The 17,031-nt window shown below is 37.4% G+C and overlaps 1 pseudogene; it reads right to left on the reverse strand.

Moving 5' to 3' along the window:
- Positions 1-16,153, reverse strand: part of LOC138150582 (nesprin-2-like) — a 28,531-nt pseudogene extending 12,378 nt beyond the window's left edge.
- Between the last annotated feature and the right edge of the window lie 878 nt (positions 16,154-17,031).

Here is a 17,031-nt window from a genome sequence, read left to right on the forward strand (position 1 = left end):
TCATTTCACCTCTGTGAGTCTCAGGTTCCTCATTTGTAAAATGGGGATAATTAAGAACACCTACCTCACTGGCAGGCAGAGCAGCAAGGTGAGGCAGTGGATAGAACACCAGGCTTAGAGTCAGGAACACCTGCTTTCAAATCTTGGCTCAGACACTTACTAGCTGGGCAAATCCCTTAACCCTATTTGCCTCAGTTTCCTCTTCTGTAAAAATGAGTTAGAGAAGGAAATGGCAAACCACACTAGTATCTTTGCACACCAAATGGAATCATGAAGAGTCAGACACAACTGAAATAACTAAACACAACAACTTACTGGCCTGTTGTAAGAATCAAATGAGATAATGCATGTAAAATACTTTGCAAATCTCAAAGCAGTCCATAAATGCAAGCCATTATTATCATTAATTAGTTAATTATCATATCCTGTGATATACATAGAAAAAAAAGGAATGGTTACAGTTTATGTATAAGAATAAAAAACAGGGAACACGTAAGTCATTTTAAAAAATATAAATATATTTTTTCAAGATGTGAAATTATGTTTAATTTTTATTTTTCCCCTTAGATACATATAAACAAAAAATTTAAATATTTGGTTTTCTTTTTAATTTTGAGTTACAAAATGTGTAGGTCATTTTAAGAGAACTTAAACTTGCTTGGAATTCTTGATTTCTGCTGTTTCCCCTGCAGTTTGTACTATTTAAAGAAACAAGTGTGCATATAGCTGAAGTGATTTCAAGGTTACCTTGAGTCTCCTCAGAATAGCGGTTACTCATCTTTGGAGGTTGTCCTAATGCTGATTGCCCTCATGAACCATCTGCTTTAGTTTGCTGGCGGTGTCTGTGTGGTTCTCTCAGGCAAGTCGCCTATACTGTTTATTGATAAGCTCTAGCTGAGTGAGTCTCTCATGAATCTGCCACTGAAAAGCCTGTATCACACAGGATATTGGTCAGAGTTGCCTCAAAGTACTTTCCCTATCCAGTATGAAAAATGAACACTTTGGATGATTTTTTCCCACAGTTAGAAAAATCTAAACAAGAGGCATGTTATTAATGCTCCTGAAAGACAGTTTTATATAAAACCAGCTAGACATCTGGAATATTAACCTGCAGTATCTACCAGAAGCAGAGGGGAATATTTTAGTAGCAAATATTTACTACAGTCCTCCCCAATAAATGTGAAAGCTCCTGCTACTTTGTGGATTTACTGCCCTCTTTCCAGGATCCTTGGCCTTACAATCTCAATCTAAATGGCCATGGATCCTGGAACAAATAGAGGCACTATGCTTTGTACATCCTGCCGACTACGCCATAATGTAATGTAATGCCAAGGAAAGGCAACTTCCCAAGGTTCAGAATACCAGCATAGGTGCTCTCCATTTTATTCAGTGACAAATTAAGAACAGAGAAGATCAAAATATGACATCATTCAAAATACAGCATTTACTAAGTGTGATTAATCTCCAAGTACTACCCCACCCCAGGACCTTCCATTCATTCAATCAATTACAAAGTCCCTGTTCTAAATACTACTCCACCCCTAGGCTGTACCTTCATTTAGTCCATCACAAAGCCCCTCTTCTCAAATGGAGATTAGTTTCCAATCATAAGTAAAGTACATTCATTTGTTCAATCATAGAACACAAAAAGGTCAAAAGTTCCCCACCCCTGGATCACAATTGAATCTACCCCAGAGTTACAACAAGTTTAAGCACAGCACTTAATACCCAAATGGAGGTCTTTTCTTCATCTTGACAGGAGGCAAGTTCTCAGCAATCTTTGTTCCTGGGGAGACAAAGCTTAGCAAGGCCACAAGATACATTGCCAGTCTCTTCATTAATTCATCCTCTGTCTGCAGAACAGTCCTAGGACCCCTGAAAACATTAGCAAAACCCTCTCGCAGGATTTCTGTAAAGATACAACAAGAAAATCCTTCTTCAGGGCTTCGGAACCAACAACAAGGTTCCAAGAATTCTGCAACAACAGCACTGTCCTTCGCCAGTGGACAGTATTCACTCTCTGTCTGCAGAACAGTCTCAAGAGCTCTGTTCCCAGAGCTCAAGGTTCCCAGACTCCTGCAACAATAGCACTGTCCTTCACCAGTGGACAAATCTGGCAAAACAACATCAAAACAGACAGACAAAGTACCAGCAAAACAGCCATGTCTCCTCAGTCCTTGGCAGCTCCGGGAGCAGGTCTCAAAAGTCCAGGGCAATTCAAAGTGGCCCTCAGCAATCCTCTAAGTCTCTCTCTGCCTCCAAAAAGTTCTTCTGCCTCTCTCTTGTGTCTCTCCAAATCTATGTCACCAGCTCCTCGCAGTTCAGCACTCTCTTTTCATGTTAACAAGTCCATCCCACAGGTGGGATTAACAAGCTCTGGGTTTTAACACAAACCAAAAACCAAGCCAATACAGGGGAATCTTTAAATGCCATTACTATTACACATGCCATGCTTTAGGAGCTAACTTCCAAGTCACAACCCATATTAACATCAAGAATCACAGATCATATATATATATATATATATATATATATGAGAAATTATGGGAAACAGAAAAAGTCCTGTTAGCTGAAATGATTTCATCACTACATAAGTACTAAGTACTGCGTCAGAAAAGTTTTCATCTAACTGAGGGAGTGAGGGGTGATGCCCATCAACTGGGGACTGGATGAGTAAGTTATACTATATGAATGCAATAGAATACTCTTATGCTATAAAAATGAAAGAGATGGTTTCAGAGAAACACAAGAAGACTTGTATTATCTGATACAAAGGGAAGTGAGCAGGAACAGAACAATAGCAAAACTGTAAACACACACACACATTTACTTTTGGACGTGGCTAATGTGAGAATCTGTTCTGACTGGTTATACATGTTGTAATAGGGGTTTTTGTTTTTCTTGCTTTCTTAATTGGGGATGGGAGGATGAAGAGAGAATGTGGACTGGAAATTTAAAAAAAATGTTTTTTGAATAAGAAGGTTTTCACCTCAAACTTCAGCACTTCCTTAGCATTTGTGTATAACACCTCTGATGAATTTGGATAAGCTGGTGTTTTTTCTGCTGACTTCAGCCAATCTTCAAAGAGGGAATAATCATCCAGAAATTTCTGCCAGAGTCTCCATGTTTCTTCAATCCTGGTGAAAAGAAATCAGTTCTCTAAAATAAGTCATTCAATCTCAGTCCCGGAGAACTGATAATGAAACACACTGCCTTCTACTTGACTGAAAGGTGTGTGGGATGAGGTTACCTGCTAGACACAGTTGTTGTATAGGTAGGTTTTCCTTTGTTATGAGGAAGGGCTCAATGTGTCAGATGGGAGAATGTAGGTTTAAGGGGAAAGGTCAAAGAGAAAAATGAAGGGGAACAAAAGAACTTAAAAAAGAAATAAAAACAAAATAGGTCCTTCTTTCACTGCCCTGTGTTTGAATGCCCTTCTCTTTTCTCTTAGCTTACGTCTGCTGCTATCTCCCATGGACCTCCACTTTACTTTCTGGGACAACATGCATGCCACAAAAGTTTGCTGCTCATAGAAAAACAGTATCCCAAACTTAACATGCCTTTGGATCAATAAAGCAAATAAGAAATTATTAACATTTAGAAGGACCAGAATTTAACTTTGAAGGACTAAAATGTGTCAATTAACTCAGTACATATATTTTTTTTTTATTCATAAGGCAAAGAAAATATAGAGAGGACAAAAACGTTTATTTCAAAGTAAAATTAAAATAACATTTTTGTGTCAATTTAAAGGGCCTGGTCCTTCTAGTTCATCTACTGGGTGTCAGATACTGTAGCAGGCATACAAAGACAAAATGAAATAGCCACAGCTGTCAAAGAGTTTGTATTCTTTCTTCTGAAGAGCTCTGACCATTTTCCTTATGCTACTTGTAACCTTCATAGATGTAAATAAGGTACGAGAATTGATTTGCATAGGGTCCTAGCTGGAGACCACAGTAGAGTCAATACTCAAAGCCTCCAGGATTCTTTCTTTCTTGGGGGTGATTGGGGTTAAGTGATTTTTCCAGAGTGATATAGTTAGTAAAGGTCTGAGGCTGGATTTGAACTCAGGTCCTCCTGACTCCAGGGCCAGTGCTCTCTCCACTGTGCCAGCTAGTGTGGCACCTTCCAGTGTTCTTTTCATCATACTGTATAAAGGAATGAAATCTAGGTTCATGGATGTTATTTTTTAAAAAGAAGACTAAACAGTTGTCTTCTTGAATCATTTCCTTAATAAGTATTTCATGTACACATTTGTTTTTATTTTCTCAGTAGTATTTCACACCCTAGGAGTAAAGTGTGAGGCATTAGCTCTTGCAGGATCCTAGAGTAGCAAAGAGTCCTCTGGAAGAACATCTGAGTCACTTGACATAAAACAACCAAGGCACATTTTCAAAGTTCTTACTTCATTCGCCGCTCCATTGACATGGCACAAATATTTCGCCACTGTCTGTCTAAGCTTCTGGTTGTCTGTTGTATTGAATCACACTCTGTCTCATTAGCACAAGCATCAGCGTCATGTAACAGGACATCACATATATTAAATACAGACTCTACCCCTGCACTATGCTGTTCAATATCTTGTTGCAGGTCCTGTCAATGTGAGAGAAAAAAAAAAAACATTTAATGATTTACAACAAAACACATTCCTACCCACCTACCCATACTCTTCCCATGTGGGTACATAATCTATTGGTATATTTGCTTTTTGGCATCAGCTATTATTTCACTGATAGTGGTGATGAGAGGTTAAGGGAAATGCTTCTCGAGAATGACATATATCTCTCCAGGACTGTGGAAACTCTTTTGGCTCCTTGTCTTTAAGGAAAACTTGAAACCCGTCAGGGTGTTCAGTGTTGTCCCAGGGATTTAAGTGGAATCAGGGATGGCAAAGTCAGAATGATGGGAGTTGAAGCCTTGCCTATGACACATTCAGGATGTGTGACCATAGGCAAATCATTTCACTTCTTAGTGCCATAGGTAATCACTTCTCAGAGACTCATAATTGTGGAGCATGAACTGATTCCTATTGGTTAAGGGAGCTCTTACTCCTTTAAAATTATTGGTTAATGGTAAGTTTATACTGGGAACTCCCTATACCAATGAGATTACTTAGTCTGGTTTGAAAAAAAAAATCAAGGCCTCAGAGATACAGAGCTGAAAATGAAAATCTCTACCCTCTGGGAGCTTCCATTGTATCTACTGGGACAGGGTAGAGGGAGAAAAGAAGAGAACATGAACACATACAAACATAAAAGAGAGTAGTCAATAAAAGGGACAAAGGAGAAATCAAACAAATGCTCTGGAACATTTGAGTAGGGCAAGAAGAAGAATAACTTGTTTTGGAGTGGGATGAAGGTGGGAAAAGTTTCAGCAAGTACAAGGTAGTTGCTAAGATGACCCATAAATCAGAAAGCCAGAGTTGAGTTGTTGAGACCACCAGACGTCTCATCTACATAAATGCCAGATGCCAGGCATGAAAAGTTCAGGGAACTTCTAATGGTTCAATCTGGTTTAAAGGTAGAAGGAATTCAAGGGAATAAGGCTAGAGAGGTAAATTGGAGACCTGCAGAGAGTCTTAAATATCTGCCTCTACATTAAAAATACAAGCTCAACCTGGCAATGGAAAACTAGTGAAAATTTTGAGCAGGGGAGTAACTTAGTATCATAGATTTAAAGGGGCCATACAAGTTATCTGAGGCAGACAGTGGATAGAATACCAGGCTTGGAGTCAGGAAAACCTGCTTTCAAATCTGGCCTCAGACACTTACCAGCTGGGTGACCCTGAGCAAGTCCCTTAACCCTGTTTGCCTCAGAATCTTCATCTATAAAACAAGCTAGAGAAGGAAATGGCAAACCACTCTAGGATCTTTGCCAAGAAAACCCCAAATGGGGTCATGAAAAGTCAGATAGGACTGAAACAACTAGACTGAAAAAGTCATTTAATCCACCCCTATCTTTTTTAGAGCTGATAAAACTGAGGGCCCAGAGAAGTTAAATGATTTATTCAAGGTCATACAGGTGGTAACTAGCAAAGCCAGAATTTGAACCCAGGACTCTGTCTCTAAATTCATTCAATATTCTTTCAGTTTTTCATTATCAGAACAATCCTTTTGGAAAATTGTTTGGTCAACTGTGGGAAGGATGAGTTGGAGAGAGGCTAGATGGATAGCAATTAGGAGGCTATTTCTTTTCTTTCCTTTTTTTGCTTTTTGGAGGGAAGAAGGCTGGGCAATTGGGGTTAAGTGACTTGCCCAAAATCACACAGCTAGTTTTTGTGTTAAGTGTCTGAAGCCACATTTGAACTCAGGTCCTCCTGAGTACAGAGCTGGTGCTCTATTCACTGCGCTACCTAGTCAACCCCAATTAGGAGGCTATTTTACTATATTACTTTTAAGACTAATATTAATTTAAAGGCTATATTACTTTTAAGAGTCTTTCTGCAGTTTCCATAAATTGTATCAGATAAATCAATAGAAAAAGTAAAACTGAGATATAGTATATGACAAGGAACAAGAACACTGAATTTTTTTTAAAAATCTGAGTGTAACAATTACAACAAAATTCGCTAAATCTTCCCAAATTAGAATTTAGAAATTTTAAAGACATTTTTGCTTTTATCATAAAGCCATAAATATAGAATATTTACCATGAAACAGGGCAAAATCAATTTGATGACATTATTGTAAAAATCTCAGCTCTAAGTATTTCTAGGCTTACCAAAATAAGAGTAATATTGTCAGTATCATCACATCCTGCCAATCCTAACTCCCTTAATTTTATGCAAAAATCTGCTTCAGAACTACAACTTTGGAACCAAGAACAGATATAGACTTAGGAATCTCACTGTAAGTTACTAAAAAAAGCCCTTTGCACATGATTTCTGAAACTGTATCTTGTCCATTCTGTTTTTCTGATCTAGTTATGTATGACAGTGTACTTATAGCCAATTGCATGATGAGAAGAGAGGGGGAGGAGACTAGCCAGCATGAGAGGTCTGTTCAAGGGCTGATGTGAACTAGAGAAAATAGCTAGCTAGGAAGAATGAAAGGGGAAGGAAATAAAAGAAAAGGGAGCGAGGAAAAAGAGAATAGGAAACAAAATATAAAGGTGAAATCATCCAAACTGGAAATGACCTTTTAGCTAAGCCCTTTCCTTAGATAGTTAAGACAGTATGTTAGAACCTCACCATAACACTATTCATTAATGAAAGAAAATTAGTTTAAAGTAGATCTACTGAGATCCCACACCCATCTAAAAAGGTTTTAGTTACTGAAGTACCAAAAAGGCCTCTTATCATAAAATGGTCATTTGGAATAGGCTTAGAGGCAAGTCCACCAATAGGAAAAGTTCTGAATTACACAGCTCAAAAGCTACTAGAGGCTGAAATCCAGAGTAGAAGACATCTCCCTCATAAGCAGGGGTTGTACAACATATTTTTTTGAAAGCAACAATGTAATATTTTCTATTATGCAAGCAGGAAAAATGTTTTAGAAGGATAGCTGTAATATAAATGAATATGATCATAAATAATTCCTTGGTGATTCCTTTTGTCTTTTTCTACCGAGGACAAGGCCATGACTTTGGGTAGTGGCTTCTCATGAACACATGATAAATTACTGTAACCTTTTAAATTTCTAACTCAAGAAAGTTCTCACTTGTTATATGGATATTAGCATTGAAAATTGATTCTCTAATTCTTGGTAACAGAAGTAGGAGTACTCAGTGAGGTATAGTGGATGGTGCTGAAGAACAGCACAGTTCAAATCTCTGATTCTTTCCTGTGTGGCCCAAATCACTTAACCTCTCTTTGCCTTTAGTTTCCTCATTAGCAAAATGAGGGTGCTGGACTAGAAGATCTATAAAGTCCCTTCCATTTCTAAATTTGTTATCCTATGGTCTCAGAATAGGACTACATGTTAACCACTTTCAGATTTGTACTATTTCTTTTTGGTTAGCTATTTGGTGCTGTGGATACAGTGCCAGGCCTGGAGTCAGGAAGACTCATCTTCCTGAGTTTAAATTCAGTCACAGACACTTACTAGCTGTATGACCCTGGGCAAGTCATTTAACCTTATTTGCCTCAGTTTTCTTTATTTGTAAAATGAACTGGAGAAGGAAAAGGCAAATAACTCTAGTGTTTTTGCCAAGAAAACCCCAAATCAGGTCACAAAGAGTTGGACACAACTGAACAACGATTTCTTTTCAAGAACAAAGAAATCAGTAGAACAGTAGTTAATTCAAATCATGTCTCTAAAAGATTATATCATCTTAATCAGGTTTTATCTTGTAAAATGTTGAGGGAAAATGACAAGCCCTCAACCTACAGTCAATCTGTCCTCCTAGGAGTCAGAGAGATAGTAAAAATTAAATATCTGATGTAATTAGTTATTCACTCTAAGTTTAATAATGGTTACTAGCAAGGTTATGTCTATTAATATGCTCTCAGAATATTTCATTTTAAGGGATTAAACTTGTTGCAATGCAGCAGACAATTACAGTAAGGAGAAAAAGCCACCTGAAAAGTATCTTATCAAACTTGAGAAGAAAATTAAAATTAAAAAGATTTTATAATGTATATTTAACTTTATAGTAGGCCATTTGGTAAATTATTTGTAACCATCATTTTACATTAAACAAAAAAAACATTCATTAGAATCTATTTACAAAAGAGTTAATGGATAAAGAAAACAATTCCCAAGTGTTAATAAATGACCCTCACTGGATCATAGGTTTAGATTAGAAGGTACTAGAAAGGCCATCTATTCCACCCTCTTTCTGCATTTATAGTTGAGGAACTAAGGTCCAGAAAACCTTACCTGGTCACATAGGTAGCAAGTTATAGGGCTTTGATCTGAACTCAGGTTGCCTTAACTTCAACCCCTGATTGATTATTAGGTTATGTACAAACTAAAAATAAGTGATTATACAACTTATTAGCACTCAAGTAAAATTATTATTACTCAAGGATGCCTTGCTTTCTGCAAAAATTTGATACATAAAAACCTGATCTACTTGGGATCTCACCTCTGTCATTGCATACTTTGGAAATCTCAGCACACTATTTCTGATGTATCGACCATTTGACCTGTGAGAGGAAGCCACTAACACTTTTGTGAAGGTGAAATCCAATGAGGATTTAATACAGTGATGAGCATCAATGCTCATCTATGAACAACCATACTTTTTGCCATGCCAAATCATAGGACTGAGGGAAATAGGATGAAAGAAAATCATTTAGATTTTTTAAAATTATCTTATCTCTCTAGAGAAGAGGGAAGATGGAATTAGCGGAAGGCACACTGGCTTCAGAAGTCTGAGGATCTGTGTTCAAATGTCAACTCCATCATTTGCTACCTGTTTAATGTTGGGTAAATCATTTAACCTTGCTTGGCCTCAGTTTCATCTTCTTCAAAAGAATTAGATCACCTCCAAGGTCCCTTTTAATTCTAAATCTATAAAGGCCCAAGAAAGCTTTGTTAGAAGAAAAAAAAAGAAGACTCATCAGATTCAGAAGCTTCCAAATTGATCGTGTCCCCAAATTCTCTCACCTATTACAAGAATCAAGTTCTGTATTTTACAGAATGCCGTTCTGTGCATTTTAGCAGAGAAGACTGTGGATGAGAGAAACTTTTACCCTGGTAAATGGGGTAGTTAATACATGTAGTTAGTTTTCTCTCAAAAGAAACAATTATACAATATGTGAACATTCTATTATTATGCTAAATGTTGTAAAGAGATAAATAATTTGAAAGAAATTTTTAAAAAATTAAAAAGAAATACATTGTAAAGCATTAATTTTCAGTTTTCCCACCTGCTGTTCAGCAAGTCTCTTCTGGATTTCTTGATCATCACAGATGTCATAAACAACAGGTGTAGAAAGCTCAGACTCAATTTGAGCCAGCCAGCTTCTAAGGTTGTTCATATTTTTGTCTAACTGCTGTATAAAAGCAAAGGTCTCCTTCAGTTTCTTCACCCTAAATATATTTGCAGGAAAAAGAAAGATGTGACATAAAAAAGAAGTCTCAACATTTAGTGATGAAGGGAATATGACAGCCAAGGCTTTGGAGGTTAAAAGAAGTGAGTCTTAGGATCAATTGGGTCAGATAGTGTTACATGAAGTACTAAGTAACTTGGTTATCAGATAGTCACTTCAATAGCTGTGATAACAGGTCACCGGACAAGAGATATGATAAAGAAAACAATTTGGATGTTAAAATTCTAATAGATTACTTGGTTTCCTAATGGGCACAAACATACAAATAAATGTGAAGTCCTATGATTCAGAGACCTTAATCTCTGCTTGTCTCAGTTTTCTCATCTGTAAAATGGGGATAATAATAGCATCTACCTCCCAGAGCTGTTGTAAAGACCAAATAAAATGCTAATTGTAAAGTGTTTTTTTAGTACAGTGCCTGACACTGTACTAAAGTTCTAGAAAACTGTTAGCTTTTTCTTTTTCTTTTTCTGATTCCAGGTGGCAGAGCCACGATGGCTGAGCAGAATTATAGCAAGCTTCCCCCAGCAGCACCTCCCCCCCTCCCCCGCCAAAGAAAACAAACCAACTCCTCCAAACAAATCTAGAAAGTGCATGAAACTAAACACTACTGGAAAAATACAAGATCAAAAAATCATAGTAAGAGATTTTTTCTACCCCAGTTCAGCCTAGGAGACAGAGAGGTCTGTAGACACTGGGAATAAGGTCTGGCCAGAAGTGTGCTTCGGAAGAGCAGTCCAGCTTAGGGAGAAGCTGTGAACCTGGGCAAGAGAAGATCTCAGAACCATAAGGGGGTATTGTGACTTCATGAAGGGTAAAGGAAGCAGAGCAAACTGGCAGCTTTGTACATCACTATGCAATTCAGGATGAGGGATCCAGGGTGTATGAGAAGGGGAGTTTCACACAGGGGTGGCAGTTGCAAGAGCTAGGCTGTGAACCAAATTCAGAATCAATCAAGTGCAGAAACAAGTTCAGAAGCTATAAGGCTCAGACCCTAGAGCAGAAAGAGGTTTCAACTGAGCTCAGTTTGAAACCTGAAGAGGAATAATCAGGGCAGGAATCTCAGACCTGCAGGAGCCAGAAGTTCTGTCACTCAGAACCAATAGAATTCCCCAGCTGACAGGAGCTGAGTCTAGCAGCAGTTTACTATTGCTCAGACTCAAATCCTGGTCAGAAATTTACAGAGCTTAGCCTGAGGGCAGGATGGTAGACAATGAATCAGACTTTGCCCTGGATCAGACCACTTTGGGAGCACTGATAGCTTGCAGGTCACCAACCTGAGCTGTCCCTTTGAACTCTTTACCCAAGAAGACTAGCCATGACATTCCCTCCAGAAGTATGAAGACAGAGCCTGGCCCTAATATCAAGTACAAGGTCAGGAAGTAAGCTGGAAACATGACAAACAAATTAAGAATCCCAATGTGAAAAGCTATTACATTCAAAGCATGAACCCAAAAGAAGAGGAAAAACTCCAAAAACATCTATAAGCAAAACCTCAAAGGAAAATGTAGCTTGGGCACAAATTCAACTGGAATTCCTGGAAGAGATGAGACAAGAATTAATGAAACAACAGCATTAGAAGAAAGAACTGGAAGAGAAATGAGAGCTATGGAAGAAAGAATTGGAACTTAGAAAGGGAGTTAATAGCTTGGTACTGGAGGTACAAAACTTTGCAACTAAAGTGGTCCAAATAGAAGCCGAAGACTCAATGAGATGACAAGAAATATTAAAACAAAATCAAAAGCCTGGAAAAAATAGCAGGAAAAATATAAAGTATCTCAATGTAAAGTATCAGTAGCAAATTTACTGGTCTTAAAGACAGATTAAAAAGAGAAACTTGGATGTCCTGAAAATCATGACCAAAAAAAAGCCTAGTCATATGTCAAGAAATCATAAAAGATAGGCACCCAGATCTCTTAGAAAGAGGGCAAAGTAAAAATAGAAAATCACCTCCTCAAAGAAACTCCAAAATAAAAACTTCCAAGAACACCATAGCCAAAATTCAGAGCTTCCATGTCAAAGAAAAAGTACTCCAAAGAGAGAGAAAAAATTCAATACTAAGGAGCCACAGTCAGATTTAGCCTGAGACACACTACTTAGCAGTTACCAAAATAAAGAAACAAGACTGGAGCTCCATAGAGGATTTGAAGTTTTTCAGGAGTTAATAGAAACATTAAAAGGTAAATAAGAGGGGTGGCTAGGTGGCGAAGTGAATAGAGCACTGGCCGTGGAGTCTAGAGGAACTGAGTTCAAATCTGGCCCCAGACACTTGACACATTTACTAGCCCTGTGACATAAGGCAAATCACTTAGCCCCAATTGCCCTCCAAAAAAAAGAGCAAAAAGAAAATGTAAATAAGAACAATCAATCATAAGGAACTAAACACAGTTAAACTACAATAGATAGGATGTAAAATTATATTCTGATATGGTGAAATGATACATGTGTCTCCTCTGAACTCTATCATTAGGGCTCATGGAGGGGATCTAATTAGAAAGCCTAGGAGTACTTTTTGATGATCTTAAAAGAAGAATGGAAAGAGAAAGGAAGATGAATATATGAGGGGGTAAGAGAAAGATTAGGGACAATTATCTTACATACTGAAAGTGTGAACTAGAAGTCTATACAAACAAGGAGGAATGTGGGGGGGGAGAAGAGCTGACAAGTAAACTAGTCCAAGGAGAAAATACACACAGAATGTATATAGAAATACATTTCACTCAACAAGAAAATAAAAAGAAAAAAAGAGGGTAAAGGATGTCTTGGAGGGTAGATTATGGTAGAGATTAATTAGCAATCTCTAACCAAGGATGTTAAAAAAAATGTATAGCTCTTTTTGAGGTGGCAAAAATGGGAATCTGAGAGACTGTCCATCAGTTGAGGAATGGCTGAATAAGTTATGATATATAAAGGAACCTCAAACTTTGGTATGCAAGAAAGAAAGGCAGAGTCAGGATAAACAACTTATTTTTCATCACAAATGGAATGAAGTAGGTGACCTGATCCAGACTTCAGGAACATTTGGTCAAGGTAATCAAACTTCAAAGCTTAACAAAATACAAAGAAAGCTGACTCAGAGTCAGCCATAGAGTAAGTAAAAAGCTCATTTGCCGAAGGTTAGGGCCAAAGGCACACCAGCAAAGCCATATGTAGAAAATAAGCTAGGTCTATTGAACAAAGGATTTTTCCCCCCTTTTAATTTTAACCATCTGAATTACTAGAATAAACCTTCTTTTCCTCTTTTCCTCTTGAAAATATCAAAATCTTTCTCAAAGACAAAAATCTTGCAAAATCATGATTGATGTTTCTTTAATCAATCAACAAGTATTTATTAAACATTTACTATGTGCCAGCTACCTTAATGTGTTGCAGTAAGTAGTACCAGCTATCTTAATTTTAATATTTAAAAAGTCGTTTAAATTTAAAATATACTTAAAAATATTTAAAATCTAGGCAAATGCGCATCTAATAAATCTATTCTTTAGTCTTTGCAAGTTAAAAGTTTTAAACCTACATTATAAAATCCTTGGTCAGCAAATTAATTATAAAATTACTGAGAATTAACAATATTATTGAAAGATTTCAAATTTAAGAGTATGGGTTCAATGTTAATTTTTGGTTGAAATAATCAAATCTCAATCCTGCAGGAAGCTACTAATTGTCAAAAAGAACACAACTAATTTTTGTATCATGATCACTTCCTAAGAAAGAAATGAGTTCTTATATTAAGACATTTATTTAGCCTAGAGGCTTGAAGCCTACCCCTGTTTTGTGACATTGACATCACTATTAGAAGTTAAGGCCTCACAGTAGTGTATGCATTAGCATAAGGTCTTCCATTCAGTTTCATCTATTCTCACCACTTGTCAAAGGCAGACCCAGTAGCACCAACTGAGTGTTTTTGAGAGAAGTTAAAAATAAAAAAGATCCCAGAACTTTGACACTATAATACTTTTGAGCCAAAGAGAAATAGAACAGATGATGGTATGAATGACACTTGCTCAAACCTAGAAAGCTTTGATCTGGCTACACAAATCACACTGTGGACTTTGTTTTGAAGATCGATTCACTGAAAAGGATATACTTTTTAAAAATTTAAACCTCCTTTTTCTTGGTCTTATAAAGTTCTAATTTAGATGTGTGGTTAATAGAATATTTTTTGAAAAATAGATGTGTAAGGGGCAGCTAGGTGGCGAAGTAAATAGACCACTAGCCCTGCAATCAGGAGGACCTGAATTCAAATCTGACCTCAGACACTTAACACTTACTAGCTGTGTGACCTTGGGGAAGTCACTTAATCCCAAGTGCCCGCCCCCCTCCCTCCAAAAAGCAAAAATTAAAAAAAAATTTTAGAATAGACGTGTAAATAGCAGGATGATCATTAAAGAAGGAAAGCATATATCTAAAAAAAAAAAGATATGCCTAAAATGTGTTGAAAAAGTTGGAGAAGCAGTGTGATGTACTAGACATGGAGGTAAGGACCTGTGAATCTACTGCCAGGGTTCTTTTCATGGCATATAACCTCCTTTATGCAAAGAACCTGGTTAGTCAATATGCTGAGCAATGAGCCTCAAATAAGAATTGACCATAATATTTAGAGTTTGAATCTGTAACTGACAGATCTAAACCTTACTTCCTAAAAGACCTGGGTTGTTTTTTTTTTTTAACCTTTGTATAAACTTCAAACATATATATATATATATATATATATATATATATATATATAAGTTCATCTTTTCCAATGACTAACATACTCCTGGTGTCAGATACCCCAGAGGAACTGCTTAAGGAGAGAGAACAACCTATAGGTCAGATGTCATTTGTTCAACATTTTAAGATATCCTTGGATACAAAGAAAATTTCTCAATGAACATAATGTGAAGGAAATGTAAATTAAACATGTGAATCTTTACAAATCACAAGCAGCTAGGTGATGCAGTGAATAGAACACCAGCCCTGGAATGAAGAGGACCTGAGTTCAAATCAGAACTCAGACATTTGACACATTTACTAGCTATGTGACCTTGGCAAGTCACTTAACCCCAATTGCCTTGCCTTTTCCCCTCAAAGAAAACAAAACAAAAACATGTGAATCATTTCACAGAATCACACTCTTGGGTCAGAGGAACTTCAGAGACTATCCATTCTAACCCATTCCTGAACCTACTCTAATATATCCTATCAGTGTTCAAAGGCCTCAAACAAGGGGTAACCCAATACCTCCTGAGGCAGCCCCTCCTACTTTTGGAGATAGAATTGTTAGCCAGTCCCTAGTTCTGCCCACTGGGGTCAAAATCCAGTCTCCCAGCCATCTGAGGGCCTTCAGATACTTGAAGGCGACTGTCACATTTTGTCCTATAGCTTTTTTTGTTTAGTTCCTCCAACCAATTCTCATATCAATAGCATGATCTCAAGGCCTTTCATATTCAGTTGCCATCTTATAGGCATTTATAATGGTAATGGGAATTTGAAGATCTTCCTTGCCCCCTAATAGGGTGAATGTAATCACATGGAGCCTGTGGTAGGAGGAGTTTGCTGAAGGCTGGAGCAGAGCCCACAGGAAACCAAGAGTCAGATCAGTTAGAGACTTAGAGAAGGAGGGAGGAGAGGAAGCACCCAGGCAGACAGGTAGGCTTATGAGTATTGGTTTGTGGAAAGGCTAAAGGATGGTGTGGCTCTCTGTGCTGGTACGGCGTATTAACTTCTTTGTTACTATGATGGATTTGACTTTCTGATTTTGGGATTCAGTTTTCTGTTTTGTTTTTTTTTGTCTCTTTCTTGTATATGAAAACTTTGTTATATTTTATGATTGAGCACTATACCAGTAATATTTACAGTCACTCACTGTTGGCATTGTGAATATTGCGTTGGTGCTATAGCATTCTTTCAATATGTCAATGTACTTTTAAAAATGTGTTATGCCCAAATGAAGAAAAACACTTCAGTTGTGGTGTGATGAAGGCAAAATGCAAGAGAAATATTCCCTTCCCTAGTCTTGAACACTGGTTCTCTCTAATGTAGCCTTAAATTGAATTTACTTTCTAACATATTCTTGAGCTTCTGGTCTGTATTGTAGTTTAGTCTTTGTGTCACCAGCTCTTGGCACAGTGCTTGGCACAAAGCCTCTGCTTCATAAATGCCTGTTAGTGGATGCATAGTAAATTAAATCTTCTCTCCTCTGCCACTGCCACAAGCCTGCTGCAGGCCTTAATCATGTCATGACTGTTCTATTTCACTGGCCTGATGGTGGATCTGCCCTTCCTCAAGTCTTTCCTCATTCCAGTCCATTCTCTACTCAGCTACCCAAGTGATCTTGCTAAAAAGAAAGATAGGTCTGGCCATATCACTCACATATTTAATAAACTCCACTACTTCCTTCTCATATACAGGATCAAATAAAAAAAAATCCTGTTTGGCATTCAAAGCCTTTCATAACCTAGCCCCATCTTAACCTTTCCAGTGCATCCCCTCATTTACTCTTTGATCCAGTGACATAGGTTTCCTTGCTGTTCCACAAACACTATACTCCATCTCTTGGCTCCAGGAATTTTCTCTGGATGTCCCCCATGCCTGGAATGCTTTCTGCCTCTCTACCTCCTAACTTCCTTCATTGAAGGTCCCAGTTAAAAATCCTACCATCTACAGGAAGATTTTCCCAATCCTTCATAATTCTAGTATATTCCCTCTGTTGATTATTTCCTATTTTTCCTGTAAATAGCTTCCTTGTATGTTTACTTGTTGACTACTCCCCACCTCCTTAGATTGTGAGCTACTTGAGTCCTTTCTTTTTATCTTCAGAACTTAGCACAGTGCCTAGCACACAGAACGTGCTCACTAAATGATTACTGACTGACTTATTAAATCATTATTACTTATTATTATGTTAGATTCTGATGAATACTATAGTTTGTTAAGACCACTAGGTTATTTAAAGATCAAATGAGATAATATAACTTTAAAGCACTGAATGTCATTATTATTATTGATATTATCACTGATTTCCAACCTATAAGCTGTATCAAAAAAAAAGCAAT

Source organism: Petaurus breviceps, unplaced genomic scaffold (genome assembly GCF_028583685.1).
Source record: "Petaurus breviceps papuanus isolate PSGF00001 unplaced genomic scaffold, PetGlider_PUasm1.0 90881, whole genome shotgun sequence".
NCBI classification, from domain to species: Eukaryota; Metazoa; Chordata; class Mammalia; order Diprotodontia; family Petauridae; genus Petaurus; species Petaurus breviceps.